The sequence below is a fragment of the Papaver somniferum genome, unplaced genomic scaffold (genome assembly GCF_003573695.1).
Source record: "Papaver somniferum cultivar HN1 unplaced genomic scaffold, ASM357369v1 unplaced-scaffold_133, whole genome shotgun sequence".
Taxonomy (NCBI): domain Eukaryota; kingdom Viridiplantae; phylum Streptophyta; class Magnoliopsida; order Ranunculales; family Papaveraceae; genus Papaver; species Papaver somniferum.
In genome coordinates, this window is record NW_020622492.1 from 15,335,112 (window position 1) to 15,340,593 (window position 5,482).

Here is a 5,482-nt window from a genome sequence, read left to right on the forward strand (position 1 = left end):
AAATTTAAAGTCTTTAGCTAGACATCAAATACCTCAAAAAGGATTGTCACCTTCCAAAGTCATATATAAATAGTCGAAACAATTGTGGGTCCATAAGACCAAATAGAGCTGACACCAGTATGAGACAATTGCACTGATTCAGAAAAATGAAAAGAAGGAGCACGTCCTCATCTATGGTTTCTGTCAAGACAACTGGGTTTATCTGCGGCGCGTAATTGAAATTCATATGTGTGTCTCGATAAATAGATTCATCCGAAAAACGGGTCTCTAATACCTGGGTTACCTCCTGGACAGTATCAGGAGGATCGGGTTGCGGAGTCTGAAAAGACTCAAGTAATATCTCAGATGTACAAGGCTCGAGTCCCAAGTTAGGGACTCTAATTAGGAATATGATACAATCACAAGAACCATCACTACCCCCGAACTTAAGGTTCACATACAAACCTCTAACTATTTCTTGAATTTCCGGATCTTCAGAGTCTTTAAAATACTCAAGAGATTCTTCTAGTTCTCTACCCCCAAACTTAGGGTCATCATTATTCTCAGAATAACCTAATACTATTGCCTGAATTTTTGGGTCCATAGAATCTTTAAAATACTCAAGAGATTCTTCTAAAGATCGATCACATATCTGATCTAAGAGAATGGTTTCCTCAAAATCATCTAAAGAATCTACCAGTAAAGTGTCAATCCAATTATCCTGAACTAAAGTGCTAATCATATTCTTTTTTTCTAAATCATCGTTCTTAGAAGGTTATCTAGTAACATTAAAGACATTTAGTTCAGTGGTCATATTACCAAAGGATATGTTTATAAGCCCAGTCCTACAGTTAATGACAGCGCTAGCGGTGGCTAAAAATGGGCGACCTAAAATCACTGGGATTTGACGACTTGGGTCCTGAACAGGCTGGGTGTCTAGAACAACAAAATCCACAGGATAAATAAACTTATCAAACTCAATCAGAACATCCTCTATGACACCACGAGGGACTTTGACAGACCTATCAGCTAATTGTAGTGTCATTTTAGTCGGTTTCAACTTACCAAGACCTAGATGGGTGTATACATGATACGGGAGTAAGTTAACACTAGCTCATAAGTCAAGTAAAGCTTTATCGACCATGTGATTACCAATCGCACAAGATATGGTGGGCATACAGGATCCTTATACTTAGGGGGGGTTTGGTTCAGAAGAATGAAACTTACCTGACCAGCTAAAAAAGCTTTCATATGGACATTAAGCTTACGCTTTCGTGTACAAAGATCTTTAAGGAACTTGGCATAAGCAGTCATCTGCCTAGATGCTTCTAATAGCGGAATGTTGATGTTCACCTGCTTAAATGTTTCCATTATCTCGCTGAAAGTCGACTCCTTCTTTGTTGGGGCTAACAAATGTGGATATGGGTCTCTAGGCACAAAGGTAGACCTATCAGGAATTTATTGGGAATCCTTGGAGACTGCTTCAGTTTCCTCGTCTACGGGCTCCTCTTGGGAAGTAGAAGGTGGAACTACAGTATGTCCACTAGGCATGGCTACCTTATTGTCTACCATTTTACCACTCCTAAGGGTTGTTATTGAGTTCACATGTTTGATGATTTCTCACCATCTAAAGATATTTGATGGACTCCCCTAGGGTTGGGTTGTGGTTGACTAGGAAACTTTCCTTTTTCTCTCAATGTCTCATTTATCTGACTAACCTGGGTTTTCAACTCGGAAATAGCCTGAGAGTTATCTTGTACCATCTTTTATTTTCATATAATCCTTGTGCAACCGATTGCTGGAATTTTAAAGTGTTCAGAGTTAACAAAGCAAGAGACTCTTCTAAACTCATAATCTTCTTATCCGAAGGGTTCTGAAACTGTGCCGGAGCTGAAGGATTCTTAGTATAGCCAAAACCTGGGGGAACCTGAGCATTACTAGACTGACCTTGATTCTGGCCCTTGGACCAAGAAAGGTTTGGATAGTTTCTCCAGCCAGGGTTATAGGTTTCTGAATATGGGTCAAACTTCTGTCAGTTATAAAACCTAGTGTTGTTATAAAGAGCATTGGCTTGCTCTTCAATAGCATGGCCTTCCCAAAAAGGCTCATTTCTTCCACTACTACCACTAGAATGACCTAATTCTAAGGCTTCTAACCTTTTGGCTATAGATGCTATTTTGGCATCTGACTCATGAGATCCTTTTACCCTATTAACATTTCCTCTACTTAGAAGAATTGTTTTCTGGGGTTCCATACTATTTTCCCATTGTTGGGTCTTATCGGCGATTTCATTCAAAAATGTCATCGCTTCATCAACAGTTTTATTCTCAAACCCACCTGTGCATAAGGACTCAACCATGGTTGTTTTTGAATAATCTAAACCCCCGTAGAGGATCTGAACTAACCTAACCTTCTCCAAACCATGATGAGGACATTGAGATATCAAGTCATTGAACCTTTCTAAGTACCTATATAAAGATTCTCCCTCTTGTTGGGCAAAAGTACATATCTGTGTCCTAATAGATGATGTTTTATTCCTTGAGAAAAACTTATGTATAAAGGTAGAAGTAAGTTGGTCATAGGTTTCAATTGACTCAAAGTCCAAACTATACAACCAAGATTTGGCTTTATCTTTTAAAGAAAAGGGGAATAACCTAAGTTTCAACGCATCATCACTTAGGTTTTTAATTTTTAGAGTACTACAAACTTCCTCAAATTCCCTAACATGAAAATAGGGGTTCTCATTCTCCTTCCCTAAAAACATTGGGAGCATATGTAAAGTCCCAGGTTTCAGTTCATAATTTACCTCGGTTTCAGCTAACTTGATACAAGACGGACAAGAGGTCCTAGTTGGGTTTAGCAAAGCTTTCAAAGTTGCCATTTCTGGCACTACCAAATGACTAGGAGTACTAGGGGTACTTTCCTTACGAAGAGACAGATTCTCAAAACTGAAGTTTCCAAAAACGGGGCTCTCAAAAGAAGAGTCTTCGAGCTCCCCGCATTCACAAGAAGAACTACTAGGTTTGTCACTAATCAAACGACCTAGAGTGTTTCTTTTCCAAGCCCGTTTAAAAACTTCGGGAATACACTAGAAAAACAAAATCAAAAATAAAAGTCCTAAAAAAGAAGGGATGTTCTATGCAAACACAAACAAGGCTGACTCCACCACAGCAGACATACTGATTTCTAGCAAACAAAAAGCATGATGGCTCCACTTAGATTGTTTCTAGACCAGCTTTTAATCCTTCGAACAGGAATTCGTTACAATTTAAGCAAACCCATCTGGAATCAATCCGAGTTAAAGTAAGTTGAATAGAGGCTAGGGAAGCTCGGTGGAGCTTTGATACCCAAGGCCTCACCGGTATTACAAGGCGGCGCAGTCACGCATTCAACTTACAGAAACTGTCAAGAACTTCGAAGTATGCTTAAAAGAGTAACCAATATTTTTCGAATGACTTTCCCGTTAAGCTCGTTACCTTACCGTCTCGTTCTAGTCAAAATTTTAGGCTTAGGTTCGCGTTTGGTGTCGTTTTCCTAAGGCGGGGAAGAAGAGAACGGTGATGAAATCTGAACTCTTATCTTGTATGGCCAGTTCTTGCCCTTTACTAGGAAATTAAAGCAGCCGTTTTCAAGTCCTCAACATATATGCATACAAAGGAATACAGTAACTCGCTTACAGGGGATTCACGAGTGTTTCGACAAACTTACCTCCCGTACCAGACGGGGGATGAACCTTTGTAATCGACTCGGGCCACGACTCCTATGTCATGTACGAACCCGAGGGGCCGAGGTGATATCGTAATCACCGTCCTTCTCTACAAACAGTTTATATTTAAACTACCTTTCCGTAAGGTTTAAAAATAATGTCCCAAAATTTAAAGTCCAAAGTGCAAAAGAAAAAGAAAGTCTAAAAAAAATAAAAATCTACAAAAATAAAAATGTCTCTCTTTTTTTTTTTAATAAAAAAAAATATTCTTCTTTCGCTTTGCCTTTCACTCGAAGTCTTTAAGTATTCACCAAAAGCTTTGGCAAAATTTTCTTTTGCTCCAAATTCCGAATTCTGTAAGAAAAAGACAAAAACCCAAAAACGTAAAGAAGAACAAATAAAATAAAAACCTAAATAAAATCTAAAAACTCTAGCCTAAAGACAAGTCTGCGTCGGCGGCGCCAAAAATTAATGTGTTTTCAAAGTTGTTGTAGTAAGATGATTCGTTCAAGACTTGTTAAAGCAGATTTTAGACTTAATTTTAAATAAAAATTATAGGAAACTTAAATAAAAGTGATATGAAAAATATGGAGAAGACTGGGGCTATGGATTCCACTAATTACCAATATCAACGTGATTTATATTCTCTAATTATAATTATGCAAATCCTTCATTCAAATTGAATCTAAATATTGCAAAAATTGATTTTTTAGAAATAACAATTGTAAATCGAAAGTATGGGACATCAAAACCTAGGCTAGCATGCTCCATCAATTGAAATAACAATTGTTTAACAAAAACCATTTTATCTATTTATTTATCAAGGCAAATAATCATATAATAATTGCATAAATTAAATAAAATAGAGATTACCACATTTTATTGGCGAAATAGATTCCTCCGTCGCCCCAGAGGATGGGTTTAGCTCATTATTGTGTAAACTTGCTCAAAATATTGATTCATGCTCAAAATTTGTTTACAAAGATGAAATGGAGAGAAAATAATGAAAATCGGGTGTTTGCAACGTTTATAATTGTTGCAAAACACTATTACAAAGAACGATAAAAGAGAACTGCTGTTGTTGTATCTCTGCGACCCTCGTGTGGCTGTCTTTGTCACTGTTGATAAACGACTGCCTCTGGTGGTCTTTTGTTCTTCGTGTTCTTGGTGCAGCAGCAAAAACAGAGTTCTGAAAACTCTTGATTCACGCCTCCTGAGCTCTCCTCTCGACCCCAAACTCTCCGTCCCCTCTCTCTGCAACAACATAACCCTTTATATATCCAGTAGCACCAAGAAATCTCGCTATAACTCAAGATAATTCTCTCTTAACTCGGCCTTGATCAAAAATATTCTGGGAATATTTTCTTCCCTGATTTAGCTTCTCACGCTGCTTCTCCACGCCAAATTACTCTGAATGCATCCAGTCATTGTCTAGAAGTGTTCCAACATGCAGCAGCCACGCGAAAATCTCTTGGTCACTCAAACAGGACTCGGAATGGAAAACCAACCCGTGATGCTCTGATTTCATATCTTAGGTTATCTAGCCAAATTTGATCGAAACAAACACCCATACCAGCTCTGTTAGGATATATCACAACTACCCATGAAGTTTCAGCGATTGAATCGCACAAAAACTCCTCCAAAATCCGATCGAAAAATCTGCTTGTGAATGGAAATGTTTTCCCGCCAAAATATGTTTTTGAAATGTTGAAGATGAAGTGCCCCTATCCTTTTCTGGGGTGCGAATAGCAGATGGGTGATGAGGACAAATTTGGGTGCTGAGGGGGCTACGCATAA